Source organism: Zalophus californianus, chromosome 5 (genome assembly GCF_009762305.2).
Source record: "Zalophus californianus isolate mZalCal1 chromosome 5, mZalCal1.pri.v2, whole genome shotgun sequence".
Taxonomy (NCBI): domain Eukaryota; kingdom Metazoa; phylum Chordata; class Mammalia; order Carnivora; family Otariidae; genus Zalophus; species Zalophus californianus.
This window is the reverse complement of record NC_045599.1, coordinates 7,655,276-7,677,561: the sequence shown is the minus strand read 5'-3', so window position 1 is coordinate 7,677,561 and position 22,286 is coordinate 7,655,276.

Sequence of the window (22,286 nt, the reverse complement as noted above, 5' to 3'; positions counted from 1 at the left end):
CTACCAAATATTTTTAGGAGAATCCAATTCCACTAATCAACACAGAACCCATATATACTTATGCCTATAATGTTTGGTGTCTCTACAGTAATGCTTACCTTTGGTTTTTTGTTTGTTTGTTTGATTGTTTGTTTTTAGAAAGAGTGTGTGAGAGTGAGGGAGGGGCAGAGGGAGAGGGAGAAAAAGCTAATCTTAAGCAGGCTCCATGCCTAGCCAGGAGCCTGATGCAGGGCTTGATCTCATGACACTGAGATCATAACCTGAGCTGAAATCAAGAGTCAGATGCTTAACTGACTGAGTAACTCAGATGCCCCATGGCTTTCCTTTTGTTTTTTTTTAACAAAGTTAAACATATCTTTGCTTTGTTCTAAAGATCAGAGTTCTTTTTTTTTTAAGATTTATTTATTTATCAGAGGAAGAGAGAGAGAGCATGAACAGGGAAAGCAGCAGGCAGAAGGAGAAGCAGGCTCCCCAGTGAGCAGGGAGCCTGATGTAGGACTAGATCCCAGGACCCTGAGATTATGACCTGAGCCAAAGGCAGATGCTTAACCAACTCAGCCACTCAGGCTTCCCTAGGGATCAGAGTTTTAAAACCAAAAGGAACATGCAGAGGTGGAGCAAAATCAATAGGATTAGTTGCATTCCACTAGAAAGCCATCACCAAAAGTGATGGTAAACCAGTAATAATCAGCCTTTTTTTCAACCGATTTTGGCTTCAAAGAGACTATAGCAAAAATATATTGAAAAAGGGACAATATCCGTCTAGCTAACTATTTCACATCATGTAGTGTAGCCAAATAAACATCAGTTCACTTTTTTTTAAGATTGTATTTATCTTACAGAAAGAGTGAGAGACAGAGCAGGGAGGAGGAGGCAGAGGGAGAGAGAGAAGAAGACTCCCTGCTGAGCAGGGAGCCCGACATGGGACTCGATCCCAGGACCCTGGGATCATGACCTGAGCCGAAGGCAGACGCCTAACCGACTGAACCACCCAGGCGTCCAACATCAGTTCACTTCTTGATGAGCCACGGAAAGAAACTGCACCAGGTGATTTGCTGCACAAAGTAAACTTATTTGCAGCAAATAAAGACATCACTGGGAATAACTTCCAAATCCATGACTCTATAAGCAAAGGTGAATGGGTTCCTTTTTATTTAGGGTTAGGATATATATTTAGATAAAGAAGCACTGTCATTTTATGTAGAGTTAGGCATAAAGTCACACATGCACCTTAAGGAAACATTCATATACATACATTGTATGTTATGCAAATGAGGCTTATGCTCTTCCCTGGGTGGACATATATAAGGTAAAGGTAGTTGTCATTCATTTTACAGGTCAATCCATGGTCCATCTACACAGGTATGAGATGGGGGTTATGCTCAAACTGGTCTGGATTGTCTGAGTCCACTGGAGGTCTTGTAAAAGCTGTCACTAGAGCTTGAGGGAGAAGTTTCACTATCCATTTACCTGAATTAAGAGATAAGTTGGAAAGAAGAGCTTAATGAAAAATGTGGGACAAAGGTCAGTTGGCACAAGTGGGTGAGCAATTAAGGTCTGTCTTGAGGTCTAGTTGGTGACAGTAGCACAAATTCAATGAGACAAATATAATTTGATCAATTTAGGTCTACTGGTTTCACTATTTTTTCCACAATTCTTCATGTAATATGAACAACAAAGTACATTATTAATAGTGAAATAATTGCCATATTATATGCTTTTCCTTTTATTTCTACAGAGATTACAAGAATGAAACATTTGGAGAACCACACTATCATTGAATTTATTTTTCTGGGTCTGTTACAGTAGACTCCAATTCATTTCTGTATCTGCTTATCACAATAATGTTCCTTCTCATACTAACTGGCAATAGTCTCCTAAATCTTCACATCCTTGGAGATTCCAATCTTCATACCCCTATGTATTTTATTCCTTTGGCAGCTCTTTCTCATTGACATCCTCTTCACATTTGCCATTGTCCCCATTATGATAACTAATTACCTTCGAAATAAGAACATCATATCCACATCTGACTGTAGCACCCAGATCTTCATGGGCTTGGCCCTCAGTGGGACTAAGTGTATCCTGTTGGGTCTCATGTCCTATGATGGATATGTTGCCATCTACAAACTTTTATAATATCCACTCCTCATGAACTCACCTTCTGTAGGCAGGTGGCTGTTACCTCATGGACCAGTGGCACTTTCAATGCCTTGATACATAGTGTTACACCATGAGATTGCCCTTTTGTGGATCCAGAGAAATCTATCTTTCTAGTGTGAAGTTCCTAGTGCCTTGCATCTGTCTTTCAAGGATACCTTGACCTATGAGACTGGGGTTTTGATCAGCACCACCATTCTTCTTCTGATTCCATTCTTAGTCTTCCTTGCCACTTACACAACCATTGTGGTCATCATCATCCAAATGGCTTCTGCTGAGAGCTAAAAAAAGCATTCTCCACCTGTTCATCTCATTTGACAGTGGTCAACTTACATTATGGAGCCATCATTTTTATGTACATATTCCAAATTCTTCCCATATTTTAGGCCAAGATAAAGTTGTGGTCTATCATCTCCACCATTTTGATACCCATGCTCAACTCCAATGATTTATAGTCTTTGAAATAAGGATGCAATGGGACCCCTAGGAAAAAAAGAAAAACATTATAAAAGTGTCTATTATATTCTAAAATGTGAATATAAATGCACAGCAGATATTTTGTTTTAATGGGTATAAGTGTTGTTTACAATATGTGATGCAATTTGGACTATCTGATAACAATCACATATTGTCTATTAGATAATATGTTGCATTCAATTCCTTAACATCAACAAATTTATTCTCAAATAGATAGATCTAAATACAGAGACATTGGTGTGCCTGGGTGGCTCAGTCAGTTAAGCGTCTGTCTTCAGTTCAGGTCATGATCCTGGGGTCCTGGGTTTGAACCCTGCATCGGGCTCTCTACTCAGTGTGAAACCTGCTTCTCCCTCTCCCTCTGCCTGCCGCTCTGCGTACTTGTGCTCTCTGTCTCTGTCAAATAAATAAATAAACTTTTTAAATAAATGATAGATAGGTAGATGATAGATAGATTAGATAGATGATAGATGATTGATAGATGATAGAAATGGCATAAAACAGCTACACCTTGCTACAGTGAATCAGAGTCCTCAAGAATGTTTTCACTAATGTTAGCATTGATTGTTGTAGTTTTCTTCCTTGCTAAATTAATAATGTGAATTGAAAAATGATCACCAGTTGGTCTAATAACTGTTCAATTGAAAATTTTAGGTAAGCACAACATATATCAGCATTCTGTCATAGTTTAATGCCATTTTGGGATATAAAAGTGAATAACAGATTGCTCTAGGTAGCATTGACATCTTCACAATATTTGTTCTTCCAATCCATGAGCATGGAACGTTTTTCCATTTCTTTGTGTCTTCCTCAATTTCTTTCATGAGTATTTCATAGTTTGCTGAGTACAGATTCTTCGCCTCTTTCGTTAGATTTATTCCTAAGTATCTTATGGTTTTGGGTGCAATTGTAAATGGGATCGACTCCTCAATTCCTCTCTCTTCTGTCTTGCTGGTGTATATAAATTCAACTGATTTCTGTGCATTGATTTTATATCCTGCCACTTGACTGAATTCCTGTATGAGTTCTAGCAGTTTTGGGGTGGAGTCTTTTGGGTTATCCACATAAAGTTTCATATCATCTGCAAACAGTGAGAGTTTGACTTTTTCTTTGCCGATTCGGATGCTTTATATTTCTTTTTGTTCTCTGATTGCTGTGGCTAGGACTTCCAGTACTATGTTGAATAGCAGTGATGATAGTGGACATCCCTGCCATATTCCTGACCTTAGGGGGAAAGCTCTGTTTTTCTCCATTGAGAATGATATTCGTTGTGGGTTTTTCATAGATGGCTTTTATGATATTGAGGTATGTACCCTCTATTCCTACACTCTGAAGAGTTTTAATCAAGAAAGGATGCCGTATTTTGTCAAATGTTTTCTCTGCATCTATTGAGATAATCATGTGGTTCTTGTTCTTTCTTTTTGTTAAATTTTGTATTGTATGTTAATCATCATACATTACATCATTAGTTTTGGATGTAGTGTTCCATGATTCATTGTTTGTGCATAACACCCAGTGCTCCATGCAGAACGTTCCCTCTTTAATACCCATCACCAGGCTAACTCATCCCCCCACCCCGCCTTGTTCTTTCTTTTATTAATGTATTGTATCACATTGATTGATTTGCAGATGTTGAACCAATCTTGCAGCCCAGGGATAAATCCCACTTGGTCATTGTGAATAATCCTTTTAATGTACTGTTGGATCCTATTGCCTAGTGTTTTGGTGAGACATTTTGCATCCATGTTCATCAGGGATATTGGTATGTAATTCTCGTTTTTGATGGGGTCCTTGTCTGATTTTGATATCGAGGTAATGCTGACCTAATAAAATGAGTTTGGAAGTTTTCCTTCCATTTCTATTTTTTGGAACAGGTTCAAAAGAATAAGTATTAATTCTTCTTTAAATTTAATGCAATTCTTATCAAAATCCTATCAACTTTTTTCAAAGAAAAGGAACAAATAATTCTAAAATTTGTATGGAACCAGTAAAGACCCCAAATAGCCAGAGGAATGTTGAAAAAGAAAACAAAGCTGGCGACATCACAATTCTGGACTTCAAGCTCTATTACAAAGCTGTAATGATCAAGACAGCATGGTACTGGCACAAAAAGAGACACATCGATCAATGGAACGGAATAGAAAGCCCAGAAATGGAACCTCAACTCTATGGTCAACTAATCTTCGACAAAGCTGGAAAGAATGTCCAATGGAAAAAAGACAGTCTCTTCAATAAATGGTGTTGGGAAAATTGGATAGTCACATGCAGAAGCATGAAACTGGACCATTTCCTTACACCACACGCAAAAATAGACTCAAAATGGATGAAAGACCTAAATGTGAGACGGGAGTCCATCGAATCCTAAAGGAGAATACAGGCAGCAACCTCTTTGACCTCAGCCGCAGCAACTTCTTCCTAGAAACATCGCCATAGGCAAGGAAGCAATGGCAAAAATGAACTATTGGGACTTCATCAAGATAAAAAGTTTTTGCACAGCAAACAAAACAGTCCACAAAACCAAAAGACACCAACACAATGGGAGAGGATATTTGCAAAAGACATATCAGATAAAGGACTAGTATACAAAATCTATCAAGAACATATCAAACTCAACACCCAAAGAACAAATAATCCAATGAAGAAATGAGCAGAAGACATGAACAGACAGACATCCAAATGGCCAACAGACACATGAAAAAGTGCTCAACATCGCTCAGCATCAGGGAAATCCGAATCAAAACCTCAACGAGATGCCACCTCACACCAGTCAGAATGGCTAAAATTAACAAGTCAGGAAATGACAGATGTTGGCGGGAGTGCGGAGAAAGGGGAACCATCTTACACTGTTGGTGGAAATGCAAGCTGGTGCAGCCACTCTGGAAACCAATATGGAGGTTCCTCAAAAAATTGAAAATAGTGCTACCCTATGACCCAGCAATTGCACTACTGGGTATTTACCCCAAAGATACAAATATAGTGATCTGAAGGGGTATGTGCACACCAATGTTTATAGCAGCATTGTCCACAATAGCCAAACTATGGAAAGAGCCAGGATGTCCATCGACAGATTAATGGATAAAGAAGATGTGGTATATATACACAATGGAATATTATGCAGCCATCAAAAGGAATGAAATCTTGCCTTTTGCAATGACGTAGATAGAACTGGAGAGTGTTATGCTGAGCGAAATAAGTCAATCAGAGAAAGACATGTATCATTTGACCTCACTGATATGAGGAATTCTTAATCTCAGGAAACAAACTGAGGGTTGCTGGAATGGTGGGGGGTGGGAGGGATGGAGTGGCTGGGTGATAGACATTAGGGTGGGTATATGTTATGGTGAGCACTGTGAATTGTGTAAGACTGATGAATCACCAACCTGTACCTCTGAAACAAATAATACATTATATGTTAAAAAAAAGAAGAAGAAGAAGAAGAAGATAGTAGGAAGGGAAAAATGAAGGGGGGAATTGGAGGGGGAGATGAACCATGAGAGATTATGGACTCTGAGAAACAAACTGAGGCTTCTAGAAGAAGGGGGTGGGGGTATGGGTTAGCCTGGTGTTGGGTATTAAAGAGGGAATGTATTGAATGGAGCACTGAGTGTTACACACAAACAATGAATCATGGAGCCCTACATCAAAAACTAAGGATGTAATGTATGGTGATTAACATGACATAATAAAATAAAATTTTAAAAAAGTGAATAAAGGGATCCTAAAAAACATTTAAGTTATTTAAGGCAACCAAGAAATAAGTATGGGGCACCCTATTATTTCTCTGAGCTACATGCTGAGACTACAAGGTCTGAAATTTGTATTAACTATTAACTACTCTCATGGGTTTTCAGACTGGAGAGCAGTCAGTCATTTAAGCAGAAAGACTATCTTGATAGCCTTTAACCCCACATTCTTTATCTTAGACTTTCAACTTCATGACACAAAGCCTTCACCATAGCAAGTCAAACAAGGGGTGGAATAGTAATGTCAATATTCTAAGTCTCTGCTGTCACTGATCATCACCTCTACCACAGGTTCTAATAAAATTTTAGGCTATGAAGTAACAAGTTCAAAGAGTAACAGATTAGTAGTGTAAAACCTTCTGACTGGATAATAATGGTATTAGCAAGACTTGATAATCAAGAAAACCTGTGTATGGTCTATCTAGATTAATTTAATGATAAAGTGTGCCAGGGGTCAGTTCTTTTACCACTGTCTAATATAATTAGTTTGGACAATTTTTTAATCTTAGTATGTCATTTCCCTATTTGTAGTTTGTTACAAATCAATGCTATTCTCACAGTCGTATTACGAGTATTTAAAGAAAGCTTCCTCTACAAGTGATTATGGGTAACTTTTCTCTATATCTTCCTTGACTCTGTTTATGTATGCATGTTCATCTGTTCATTCACATTTATAGATTTATTTTAACACCTTATTTGGAAACAAATCATTCTACACCTGTACAAATGAATAAAATTGAATAAAACACCTAGATTTGTTACCTCCCTCATTTACCTAGATACACAATCATTCTTCACTAAAGTAATTCTGCTTGCTTAGTTCATTTGATTTTATATTATATGTAACGTATGTACCACACACAGTGCTTAACATATACTGAGATAATCTTCCATATTTCCTAGCTTCTGTGAAATTTAAGTTGTAGCCATGTGATTACTTCTGTGCAAAAGACATTGGGCATGAGTAAAATGTATGATTTCCAACCATCCATTTCTGACTTATCCATGGAATATTGGTGATTGAGTGACCTAGAAGGACACAGTTGCAAAAGAAAGAGAACAACCTCATTTATTTGATAATGTCTCATCAAAGACAAGAAAACTTTGCTATCTTAAGGCAGTGAAGTTACTGTGATAGGTAACATTGATTGCCCTAATACAGAATAACACACTTTCCAGTCTTTCTCCCAATATTTTGTTAACTTGTGGTAGGAATGATTCACCATAATGCCAAGATTTGTCATATGCCTAAGGAAAATATGTGATGATGTTAAAATTGTCTTTTCCTTATAAAATTATATGTGGAACATCTTCTGTGTATGTTTAAAAGAATGTAAAAAGCTTTATTAAATCAAGTTATCTCTAAAGTATATACAACTAAGTAATATGAATTTTCTTTATAATTAATTATTTTGAGATTATTTGTCCAGATTTTCCTGTAAAAACATAACCTGGAACTTAAATATTAAGCAAGAATGACTGGAATTACCCATATATGAAGAAATGTAGTATTTTTATATTTGAATCCATTATTTGGAAATAGCGAAGAAATCATAGTTTTAGTGCATGTGTTAAGAATTCCAGGTTTCAATTTTCAGTTCATTCATTTTGATTTCATTTATATTTTACTTTCTGTATTTCACCATTTTCACATACTGAAAGACTAGTTTACTTCTTTGTAATTAAATTCATCTCATTTTGCAAGACCCTACATTTATTCATAGAAAAAACTTAAAACAATAAAAATGCTCTTCAAGGAACTAAAAGATGACTCTACTTACAATTTGTCAGTCCTAGGTTTATAACCTGCTAAATCAAGAATCTTCTGCTTCCCCTTTTCACCATTCTTCCTGGGACTCAGTTAAGATAAAAAACTGGCCTTTGAAAAGGGTCTCATGATTATAATTGCACTTGGAGTACTGTTTTCTAGTCTGAGACCATTCTCTGGTTTTCACCAGCTTTCTTGGGTGTATTAATCCTAACTGTGATAATGAGTCTGACTTGTATGCTTCCCCATGCCTATGTGTTTATATGAAATTTAACATATTCCATTATAATGTATCTAATTTTTAAGCTAATGTTCTTCTACAAACTGCAAAATAAATTAATATGTTTACACGTTATTGTTATGCAATTTACTGTATATAAAATTTATGTCTCCATAAAACTTTAGAGACATAATATTATTGTAAGAATCTGAATAAATATATTCCTTTCCCCACTGAACTGACCCTTAACACATCTTTGAAAACATCTTAAGAAATTGTAAGAACTACTTTCCAGTGTTGGCCTGAGGCCATCTTGAACTATTAGTGACTTAAACTACATTATTCAAGTCTCAGTGGGCTTTCCCAAGTGAACACACACACACACACTCACTCACACATGCATGCACAAGGATTTTTATCTTTAAACTCTAGATAAAGAAAAACTGGAATCATGATTTCTGCTGTCTTCCTAAATTATCTAAGATGTCAAGGCCAGTGATAAGAGATGAATATATACATTCATTTGAAAAGTATTCAAATAAGTCTGCACAGAAAAATGAATTTATTCATATGACGACTGTAGGACTACTCTCAGCTATATAATCCAGTGATGTTGTTAAATTGGGAGAAAACAAAAGGTACATGTCTTAATTTTATTTTTATTTTAATTTTTTACATAAGAGATGAAACTCCTCTAGAAATGTTTAAAAGAATTTGATTAGAATTAATTAAGAACTGCTATTTTTAAACTATTAAAATAAGCAATTGATACATTAAGGTATCTCACAACCAGAAGATTTCAAAAAAAAATTCATTCAGTGGAAATGGGTTTAAAAGATCGTGTGTGTGTGTGTGTGTGTGTGTGTGTGTGTGTACAATTAAAATTTAATCAATTGCTTAAATACATGTATACTTAAGAAAATGAACCTCTCTTTAAACCTAAAACATAAATCATTTTACAATTCTGGAAAGAATTGGCGTTTCTCCGAAAAATCTATTGTAAATTAGCAGTGAAACAATAACATTGATAGTATAGTCAAAGGCTGACATTATCTATTAAGTTCTTTCCTGGATTTATGCTGAACAAGACTAAGGTCTATACTAAATGATGCCATGTTCATGAAAATATGGTCACTTTAAAAGTAAAAATTCTGTGTCATAAAATGTATACTAAATGTTTTTATGGATGGAAAAGAAATTTCAAATGTGATAAAAATTTATTTGTCCCATAAGTGAACCAACATATTTTGAGAAAAATTGTATTTGAAATATAAATCATATGTATCAAAGAAGGGAAGATGCATTGTGTCAGATGCTATGATGAATCCTCTGGGTATGGGAAAAATTATAACTAAGTGGAAAATGCTTTAGTATTGTGTGTGTAATGTGAATTATACTCTCCTGGAGTAGAGCAACTTTCATGCAAGCATGTGATATGCTTATATAAATGTTGATTCCATTGCATCAATCCTTCTGGCAGTTTGGATTACTGTCTGGATTAAAATCATTAAAATGGGGGCTCCTGGGTGGCTCTGTTGGTTAAGAGTCTGCCTTCAGCTCAGGTCATGATCCCAGAGTCCTGGGATCGAGTCCCGCATCAGGCTTCCTGCTCAGCAGGGAGTCTGCTTCTCCCTCTGCCTCCTGCTCCCCCTGCTTCTTCTCTCTCTCTCTCTGACAAATAAATAAATAAAATCTTTAAAAAAATCATTAGAATGTTAAGGTGATCAGTTTAATAAATTAGTGACTTACTATATGTAAGAGTTGGTAAAGTCCAGAATTAGATTTTAAGTAGAGTGGAAATTGTAGTATTTTTACAATAGAAAGTGATTTTGGAGTTAGTTCATATATATGCTGTCCAAATGGGAAAGGAAATGAAAGTCTTTGTAAAATATAGGATTGAGTCATATTGGCATAGGCTTTCAAAGGGCCAACATGAAATTTGATGAACAAAACTAACATGTAGAAGTCCAAATCCTCAATCACAATAGTAGAGAGTAGATTTTCCTTTCCTTTTCTTGATCTTTTGTGTAAAAAATGTAAAAATATAAATGTGAAAAGGTAAAAAAAAGTATTATTTTTATTTGACTAAAGTTGACACACAATATTGCATGAGTTTCAGGTGTATAACATAGTGATTTGACAAGTGTAGCTTGTCAAATACCATAAGTGCAGCTACTATCTATTCACCATACAACACTATTACAATATCATTGACTATCTTTTTATGCTGTACTTTTTATTCCTGTGATTTATTCATTACATAACTAGAAGCCTGTATCTCCCTCTTTTGTTCTGAGGACTTTTTGCCAATGAGCACAGTGGTTACATGGTTGCCAGGCCAAACTTATTATTGCTTATACACTGTTTAATTTATATGAATCTGTTATTTCTAATTAAATGATTCCTTGTCTCAAGTTTATTCAAAATCAAAGATTGAACTTAAAAGAAAGGCAAAATAGTAAAAGTGTAATTTGTCTGTTTCTGGGACAATTATATATTTTCAAAATTTAAAAGACATCTGGAAATAATTCCAGGGTCCTTATATATAGTGGATGTATTTGTTACCTAGTTCTTTTTCCAAACACAAGTTGTGACTACTCTTATTGCTTTCTGTATTTAACTTTTGTATTTGATCTTTTAACTTTGTGTATGTATAACTGAACTTCAAGTGAAATAATTATATCTATATTAGAAATTTGGATACTTTGTGAATATCAGATGGAAATAGTACATAACTAATTTGGAAACTGTACTGATGATGAGTCTAGGAATATCAGGTGTATAGAAGAAAATCATTTGATGATACCTTTTTTAATGTTCTGGATGATGATAATAAAGATAGTAAATGCCACAGCTATAGAACAGTGATGAATTACACAAAGCACATTTTAAGTAACCCAGATACATTATCTTACACAATCTTATAAAATTCTTATTTTTCTTCAAGCTTAATTGAAGTATACTTGCTAAATTAAAATTGTATATGTTTAAAATGTACAACTTGATGTTTTAATGTATGCACACATTGTGAAATAATCACCACAATCAAGCCAATTAACATATCCATCAAGTTACATTTTTTTTCTTCTTTCTTTCTTTTCTGTTTGCTACTGAGATCAGTTATGATTGACTCTTCTAGAAATTTTAAATATAAAATACAGTATTGTTAATTATATTCACTTTGCTGTACATGAGATCTCCAAAACTTACTTATCTTGCATAATGGAAATTTTAGAGCCTTTGACCCAATCTCCCCAAATTCTGCCTTCAGCTTTTGACAAAAGTCATTTATCTTCCTACTTTCTAAGAGTTTACCATTTCAGATGTTACATGCAAATATAATTGAACAATGTTTGTATTTCTGTATCTGGCTAATTCTACTTAGCATAATGTCCTCCACTTTCATCTATGTCTTTGCAAATGGAAGTATTTCCCTTTTCAAGGTATGTTGCTGTCCAGTTTTCCCAACACCATTTATTGAAGACACTGTCTTATTTCCATTGGATATTCTTTCTTGTTTTGTTGAAGATTAATTGACCATATAGTTGTGGGTTCATTTCTGGCTTTTCTATTCTGTTCTCTTGGTCTATGTGTCCATTTGTATACCAGTACCAAATGTCTTGACCACTACAGCTTTGTAATATAACTTGAAGTCTAAGATTGCGATGCCTCCATCTTTTTTTTTTTTCAACATTGCTTTGGCTATTTGTTTTAGTTCTGGGAAAAATACTGTTGGTAGTTTCACAGGTTTGAATTAAATATGTAGACTGCTTTGGGTAGTATCAATATTTTAATAATATTTGTTCTTCCAATCCACCACCACAGGATGTCTTTCCATTTCTTTGTGTTCTCTTCAAGTTCTTTCATCAATGTTTTATAATTTTCAGAGTACAGGTCTTTCACTGCTTTGCATAGGTTTATTCCCAGGTATCTTATTGCTTTGAGTGAATTGTAAAAGGGATTGATTTCTTAATATCTTTTTCTGGTGCTTCATTATTGGTATAGGAATGCAACAGATTTCTGTGCTTTGAATTTTTTATCCTGAGAATTTGTGAATTCATGTATCAGTTCTAGCAGTCTTTTGGTGGAGTCTTTTGGGTTTAATATATATTCCACACTTTTTTGCATGAACACAATATGTGTTTCTTTATACATTCATTTGTTGATGAATGCTTAGTTTTATTTACATATCTTAGCTATTGGAAATAATACTGCAATAATCTTAAGAGTGCAGATATTGCTTCAAGATATAGATTCTACATCCTTTGTATATATACTTAGAAGTGGGACTGTGGGGTCATATGGTATTTCTATTTTTAATTATTTGAGAAACTCCCATATACTTTTACATAGTGGCTATACGAATTTGCATTCCCAAGAACAGTGCAAAAGGATTCCCTTTTCTGTATATCCTGGCCAACACTTACTATCTCTTTGATAATAGCCACTTTAACAGGTGTGAGATCATGTCTCATTGTTGTTTTTTTATTATTTAAATTCAATTAACCAAGGTATAGTACATCATTAGTTTTTGATATAATATTCAATAATTCATTAGTTGAGTATATCACCCAGTGTTCATCATATCACATGCCCTCTTTTTTTAAAAAATATTTTATTTATTTATTTGACACAGAGAGAGAGATAGCGAGAGAAGGAACACAAGCAGGGGGAGTGGGAGAGGGAGAAGCAGGCTTCCTGCAGAGCAGGGAGCCCTATGTGGGGCTCGATCTCAAGACCCTGGGATCACGACCTAAGCCGAAGGCAGATGCTTAACCGAATGAGCCACCCAGGCGCCCCTCACATGCCCTCTTTAATGCCCATCTTCCAGTTACCCCATCCTCCCACCCGCCTCCCTTTCCACAACCTTCAGCTTGTTTCCCAGAGTTAAGAGTCTCATATGGTTTGTCCCCCTCTCTGTTTTCTTCCCATTCAATTCCCCCCCATCCTTATTGTCCTCTGCACTATTCTTTATGTTCCACATCTGAGTGAAACCGTATGATAATTATGTTTCTCTGATTCACTTATTTCACTTAGCATAATACCTTCTAGTACCATCTACTTTGATTTGCTCATGAGACTCACAGAGTTAAATTTACTAATTAATCCAAGTTTGTATTTCCAAGTTGCAAAACTAGAACTAGGTCTCGTTTGGATGCCATATTATCTTTAATGAGCTTGTGCAATAAAACAGAACAAGCCCATCTTCAATCTGAATTCAAAGTCAAAGTATATCTAGGAGTAATTATTTTCTTTTCATCTCTCAAAATATCTGTCTACCTATTTTCCTATTTATCTACCTACAAATTTCATAAAAGCATATACTTTAGATGTGCACAAATATATACATGTATACTGTGTATTCTAGATCTCTTTACACTAAAATAATTATGGTTCTGAAGCTGTATACTCTATTAAACAATTAAATCACATGTTTCTTAAATATGTAATAAGATTATTAATTATTAGTAACTAAAGTACACAAACTATATATTCTTTGTCTTTTTTTAGTAGAATCTAGTGGAAACACTTGAAAGGATGTGTAATCTTATGAAAGATTCCAAAATTCCAAATATTCGGTAGAACTATGCTTGCCAACACCCCAGAGGAAACTCTTTTGGGTTATCTTGACTTGGAATCTCTGAAAACCATCTCACAATGCTATAAATTCTAGGTGACTGATATCAATGCAAAATACTTATTATCTAGAGATGTGCAAATACAAGTATGATGAAACATTTCAAAGAACTAAGGTAGACTTTGTGAAGCCAATGGGTTCAAAGTTCTCCTGGGAATCTGATCTGATACTTCTTTTATAGGATTTCTCCCTTTCCGTGAATAAGAAACTTCCATTTTGGGAAAGATAGACTATTTTGGGCAAAGTTTAGACTATTTCAAGGATCTTGAGAAAAGTGACCCAAATTGATGGAAATCTACTGGAGAGTTTTTACAATTAAGTGATTTTAAAAGTCCAATCTGAGATTTCTTATAAAACTTCCAAGAAATCCAACTTAAGGCTTCTTTTGTAACTTTATATTTTTGCTGTATGTATGTAAATGATCAGACCAAATGTGACCAAACTGCTTAGGGTTCAGAAAGCTCTTTCTTTGAAATTGACTTTGATCAAAGGTAAGGTGGTATAGAAAACAATCTCTGTTTCAGGGAAAAATTCTGCCCAGTCTAGGTTCTAGAGGTGACCCCACAAGATCTGCCACTATATCACTACATAGTCTTAAATAATTCACTTTAAATCTATAGAAATCAATTTTTCATCCTTATAATAATGAAACTATTTAAAAAGTATATTCCTTCTATACATATATAAAGCACTAATGTGAGACTTTTTTAGTTTGTGTTTTTATGTCTTTTTGTTTTTAATACAAACATACAAAAATAAATATCTATGCAAGGGATATTATGGATATTGAATTAATGTGATGGTAATTTGCCCATCACTTTGAAAATAGGGCAGCAATTGGAAAATTTTCCTCATCATGTTATAGGATTAAACTCAATATGTCTTGCGTATGCATATTTACAACTTGATTTACAGAGGAGATAATATGTGTGCTTATTTTGTAATCAAAATCACCTGGGAACACTTTGGTATTGGGAGCAAGACATTAATTGAAGATCCTTTGGAGGATCTTGAAATGATGTTTAAATTCTCTTAACCATTCATTAGAGTTGGATATTTTCAGGGAACAAGTGACAATATGGTAACCACAGGAGAAGAAGAAATAGAAGAAGATCTTAAAATGAACAAAAATTAAACACTAAACCAATTTATTGGGGTATGAAGGACCTTGTCATATATATTCATGACCATCTTTTATTTATAGTGAATTCTAATTTTAAAAGCATTCCTTTTTTATATTTTTTTTTTTGGTTTGGACAAATTAAAAAGATATCCATTAATGTTAGAATTAACTTTATTATTATTATTATGTTATTTTTGTTTGCTTGTTTGTTTGTTTTTATTAAGTTATGTTAATCACCATACATTACATCATTACTTTTAGATGTAGTGTTCCATGATTCATTGTTTATGTATAAAACCCAGTGCTCCATGCAGAACGTGCCCTCATTAATACCCATCACCAGGTTAACCCATTCTCCCACCCCCCTCCCCTCTAAAACGCTCAGTTTGTTTTTCAGAGTCCATAGTCTCTCATGGTTCATCTCCTCCTCCGATTTCCCCCTTCATTCTTCCCCTTCTGGTATCTTCTTTTTTTTTTTTTAACATATAATGTATTATTTGTTTCAGAGGTACAGATCTGTGATTCAACAGTCTTGCACAATGCACAGAGCTCACCATAGCACATACCCTCCCCAATGTCTATCACCCAGTCACCCCATCCCTCCCACCCCCACCACTCCAGCAACACTCAGTTTGTTTCCTGAGATTAAGAATGCCTCATATCATTGAGGTCATATGATACATGTCTTTCTCTGATTCACTTATTTCGCTCAGCATAACACTCTCCAGTTCCATCCACGTGTTGCAAATGGCAAGATTTCATTCCTTTTGATGGCTGCATAATATTCCATTGTATACACATACCACTTCTTCTTTATCCATTCATCTGTTGATGGACATCTTGGCTCTTTCCACAGTTTGGCTACCGTGGACATTGCTGCTATAAACATCGGGGTGCACGTACCCCTTCAGATCACTGCATTTGTATCTTTGGGGTGAATACCCAGTAGTGCAATTGCTGGGTCATAGGGTATTTTCAACTTTTTGAGGAAACTCCATACTGTTTTCCAGAGTGGCTGCACCAGCTTGCATTCCCACCAACAGTGTAGGAGGGTTCTCCTTTCTCCACATCCCCACCAACATCTGTCGTTTCCTGACTTGTTAATTTTAGCCATTCTGACTGGAGTGAGGTGATATCACGTTGAGGTTTTGATTTGGATTTCCCTGATGCAGAGCGATGTTGAGTACCTTTTCATTTGTCTGTTGACCATTTGGATGTCTGTCTGTTCATGTCTTCTGGCCATTTCTTGATTGGATCATTTGTTCTTTGGGTGTTGAGTTTAAGAAGTTCTTTATAGATTTTGTATACTAGCACTTTATCTGATACGTCATTTGCAAATAACATATCCCATTTTACCAGTTATCTTTTGGTTTTGTTGACTGTTTCTTTTGCTGTGCAAAAACTTTTTATCTTGATGAGGTCCCAATAGTTCATTTTTGCCCTCGCGTCCCTTGCCTTTGGCGATGTTTCTAAGAAGTTGCTGAGGCTGAGTTCGAAGAGGTTGCTGTCTGTGTTCTTCTTTAGGATTTTGATGGACTCCTGTCTCACATTTAGGTGTATCACACATTTTGAGTCTATTTTTATGTGTGATGTAAGGAAATGGTCCCGATTCATTATTCTGCGTGTGGTTGTCCAAATTTCCAACACCATTTGTTGAAGAGACTCTCTCTTTTCCATAGGACATTCTTTCCTGCTTTGTTGAAGATTAGTTGACCATAGAGTTGAGGGTCCATTTCTGGGCTCTCTATTCTGTTCCATTGATCTATGTGTCTGTTTTGTGCCAATATGTGTCTTGATGATGATGGCTTTGTAATAGACCTGGAAGTCTGGAATTTTGATGCCACCAGCTTTGCTCTTCTTTTTCAACATTCCTCTGGCTATTTGGGCTCTTTTCTCGTTCCATACAAATTTTGCGATGATTTGTTCCATTTCTTTGAAAAAAGTGGATGGTATTTTAATGGGGATTGCATTGAATGTGTAGATCGCTCTAGGCAGCATTGACATCTTCACAATATTTGTTCTTCCAATCCATGAGCATGGAACGTTTTTCCATTTCTTTGTGTCTTCTTCAATTTCTTTCATGAGTAATTTATAGTTTTCTGAGTACAGATCATTTGCCTCTTTGGTTAGATTTATTCCTAGATATCTTATGGTTTTGGGTGCAATGGTAAATGAGATTGACTCCTTCATTTTTCATTCTTCTGTCTTGTTGTTGGTGTATAAGAATGCCACTGGTTTCTGTGCATTGATTTTATACCCTGCCATTTGACTGAATTCCTGTATGAGTTCCAGCAGTTTTGCGGTGGAGTCTTTTAAGTTTTCCGCATAAATCTGCAACATATCATCTGCAAACAGTAAGAGTTTGACTTCTTCTTTGCCAGTTTGGATGCCTTTTATTTCTTTTTGTTGTCTGATTACTGTAGCTAGGACTTCTAATACTATTTTGAATAGCAATAGTGATAGTGGACATCCCTGCCACGTTCCTGACCTCAGAGGGAAAGCTCTCAGTTTTTCCCCAATGAGAATGATATTCGCTGTGGCTTTTTCATAGATGGCTCTTATGATTTTGAGGTATGTACCCTCTATCCCTATACTCTGAAGAGTTTTGATCAAGAAAGGATGCTGTACTTTGTCAAATGCTTTTTCTGCATCTATTGAGAGGATCATATGATTCTTGTTCTTTCTTTTATTAATGTACTGTATCACATTGATTGATTTGCAGATGTTGAACCAACCTTGCAACACAGGGATAAATCCTACTTGGTCGTGGTGAATAATCCTTTTAATGTACTGTTGGATCCTATTGGCGAGTGTTTTGGTGAGAATTTTTGCATCCATGTTCATCAAGGATATCGGTCTGTAATTCTCCTTTTTGATGGGGTCTTTGTCTGGTTTCAGGATCAAGGTCATGGTGGCCTCATAAAACGAGTTTGGAAGTTTTCCTTCCATTTCTATTTTTTGGAACAGTTTCAGAAGAATAGGTATTAATTCTTCTTGAAATGTTTGGTAGAATTCCCCTGGAAAGTCATCTGGCCCTGGGCTCTTGTTTTTTGGGAGATTTCTGATGACTGCTTTAATTTCCTTAGTGGTTATAGGTCTGTTCAGGTTTTTATTTCTTCCTGTTTCAGTTTTGGTGGTTGATACATCTTTAGGAATGCATCCATTTCATCCAGATTATCTAATTTGCTGGCATAGGGTTGCTCATAATATGTTCTTGAAATTGTTTGTATTTCTTTGGTGTTGGTTGTGATCTCTCCTCTTTCATTCATGATTTTGTTCATTTGGATCATTTCTCTTTTCTTTTTGATAAGTCTGGCCAGGGATTTATCAATCTTGTTAATTCTTTCAAAGAACCAGCTCCTAGTTTCATTGATCTGTTCTACTGTTCTTTTGGTTTCCGTTTCATAGATTTCTGCTCTGATCTTTATTATTTCTCCTCTCCTGCTGTGTTTAGCCTTTAGGCTGCTGTTAGGTTTAGGTTTAGGCTTTAGGCTGCTGTTCTTTCTCTAGCTCCTTTGTGTGTAGGGTTATTTTGTGTTGTTGAGACCTTTCTTGTTTCTTGAGAAAGGCTTGTATTGCTATATACTTTCCTTTTAGGATTGCCTTTGCTGTATCCCAAAGATTTTTAACTGTTGTTTTCATTTTCATTTGTTTCCATGAATTTTTTAAAATTCTTCCTTAATTTCCTGGTTGACCCATTCATTCTTTAGTAGGATGCTCTTTAGCTTCCATGTATTTGAGTTCTTTCCAACTTTCCTCTTGTGATTGAGTTCTAGTTTCAAAGCATTGTGGTCTCAAAATATGCAGGGAATAATCCCAATCTTTGGGTACCGGTTGAGACCTGATTTGGGACCTAGGATGTCATCTATTCTGGAGAATGTTCCATGGGCATTAGAGAAGAATGTGCATTCTGTTGCTTTGGGATGGAATGTTCTGAATTGATCTTTGAAGTTCATTTGGTCCAGTGTGTCATTTAAAGTCTTTATTTCCTTGTTGAAATTTTGTTTAGATTTTCTTTCCATTTCAGTGACGGGGTCTTAAAATCCCCCACTATTATTGTATTGTTATTGATGTGTTTCTTTGTTTTGTTATTAATTGGCTTATATAATTGGTGCTCCCACATTAGGGACATAGATATTTACAATTGTTAGATCTTCTTGTTGGATAGACCTTTTATAATAATAAAGATGAGAGCAGAAACCAATGAAAAGGATAGACCCTTTAAGTAGGATACAGTGTCCTTCCTCACCTCTTATTACAGTCTTTTGTTTAAAATCTAATTTGTCTCATATAAGGATTGCCACCCCAGCTTTCTTTTGGTGTCCATTATCATAGTAAATGTGTTTCCACCCCCTCACTTTCAATTTGGGGGTGTCTTTGGGTCTAAAATGAGTCTCTTGCAGACAGAATATCAATGGGTCTTGACTTTTTATCTAATCTGATAGCCTGTATCTTTTGATTGGGGCATTTAGCCCATTTACATTGAGGGTAACTATTGAAATATATGAATTTAGTTACATTCTTTTGCCTGTAATGTGACTGTTACTGTATATCGTTTGTGTTCCTTTCTGGTCTGTGTTGCTTTTAGGCTTTCTCTTGCTTAGAGGACCTCTTTCAATATCAGAATTACCTATTGATGGATAACTCAGTTTATCAATTTAAATACAGTTTTAACATATAAATATCTTTATCTATTCATCAAGAAGCTAACTTGCTAGCAGGAGAACCAGGGAAAGTCACTTAAACTCTGAATCTTGGTTTATCATGTATACAACTTTGAGGTTACATTTACCTCAAGAGCCATTGTACAAGATTAAATAAAATTTAATTCTAACACAGATCTTGACATAAGTCAGACTCCATCCAGTGGAGATGCCAATAAAAGTTGACAGCTCTGTATTCTCCATGTATAAGCCTTGGTTAGGTTGAAGACTTGTTTATGCAACTCAATAAGAAACCATTTAATTGCTTTTCACTTGTGTATATTTAGTAGAACTGAAAAAAATCAAGATGTGAAAATCTTTTGTTAATAGTATGTAAATAGATTACTCATTAATTTCCTTGGACAGAAGCAACATGAAAGGGAATATATCTGATTTATTTTTATAAAAGAAAAAATATTATTATATTAGACCATGAAACAGATATTCAATTGCCAACGTTGCTTCTCTTTCAGATGCAATATTTCTTAAATTATATACATACAAGTTATTAACACATAGGAACAAGGGAACTTAGGGGTGCCTGCATGGCTCAGTCTGTTAAGTACCTGCCTTCAGCTCAGGTTGTGATCTCAAGGTCCTGTGATCCAGCCCTGTGTGAGGCTCCCTGCTCAGCAGGGAGTCTGCTTCTCTCTCTGCCCCTTCTTCCTGCTTGTGCTCTCTCTCTCAAAAAAAAAAAAGGAAAGGAACAGGGGAACATAGATAATTCAAAATGACTCTTCATTGGCAGTCATGTGACAATGGCATCAAACATGAAATTTGACTTTTCTTTTATTATTTTGGTTTTGTGTTGTTTCTCATAATTAATCTGGATAATATTAACTACTTAATGGAATATTTGTCATATCAACCCTGTATAGACTACAATTAATAAGAATACTAGCAATTTTAATTCTATTGGTAATTATAAATATTGCATTTTCAATCTTGTCAATAATTAAAGTTATGACTATAAATTATAACCAATGATATCAATCTAATATTCTGGTCTCATATTTAATCTAAATGCCATTTTAGGAAAATAAAATAGCTCTCCTAGTTTTTCCTCTGCAAGTTGTCACAACCACACAAAATTTGAAAGTCAATTGCTCTGTATAGACCCAGGACATGCTCTAGTTTTTACAATGTATTTGGAGACTCACATCTGCAATGATTTGAGCACATGGAAATTATTAACTGTGAAATAATTTGTATATGACTTTAAGATTTTATTCAAATAATGCATGGACATGGCATCAACAAACCACAAGGTAAGATGATGGTCTTATAACCCACTCCTCCTGACACCCAAGGTGAATACTTAAATTTATTTTGTAATTTGTTCCAGTACTCTCTTGATATTTTAAACAGGTTGATTTTTAAATCCCAGACACCAGATTGTGGTTTGTAAATGAGGCCACTGTAAATAAGATGCTGCTCCCTCTCTAAATCACCACCTTCATCCTCTTCTCTCCCCCCATGCTCTCATTACAGTTACATCCCACTTTATGATTGGGGATATGCATTGATGGCATTGTTTCATTTTTTGGAAATTACTGGTTTTATATAAAAATATAACATTATTGAAAAACCTGATACTATTTCATTGGTTATCACTGAATATAGATCTTCTAATTATTACATTATAATTTCTCTAAAGAAGTTTAGGAATATAAATTTTTGGCTGATATTAAGAATTGTCAGGAATTGTTTATAAGAAGATAGAATATTCAAAAAAATCTTTAATAATTTATCATTTATGCTTCTGTGCTCTTTTCATTGTATTTAAATATTATACCTTATATAAACAGTTCTGAGAATAGTTTTTTTATAATATCCACTCCTTAATTATTATGCCATATGCATTTTTAAGAATACATATATACTCCCTATGTATGTATATACATGCGTGTTGAATTAGTTCATATCTACATATATGTATATGAATTAGTTTATATCTATATGTATATATATAGATAAATATGTATATTGAATTAGTTTATATTAATTCTATAATTATCTATTCTTAAATGTCAAACTTCTTATGTTTCATTTTTGTTCTTGCTTTCTGGCGAATCTTCTCCAACTTACCTTTTGAAACTTTTAATGAATTAATTATATTAATTATTATATTTTTTAATTTCCAGAAGTATCTAACACTTTATTGTTATCTGACACGTCCTTTTATATAATACATAACATTTGTACTGTAGATCTAACAACTTCTAATAGTATCCTGATCTTGCTCGCTGATAGTATTCCCTCTGCAGGAGTATGCCTCCACTCATTCCCATTAAGAAGATTCTCAAATGAAATTTCTCTTCTCCTTTTACATGAAGAATGGTTTCTTAAAATTCTTTCTTCCTAAAGGTCCTGAACTCTTTCTTCTCTTGTCCCTCCACACCACTGTCTTCTCCACTTTTTCTTAAATTTATAATGTACTTATTTCTTTATTAT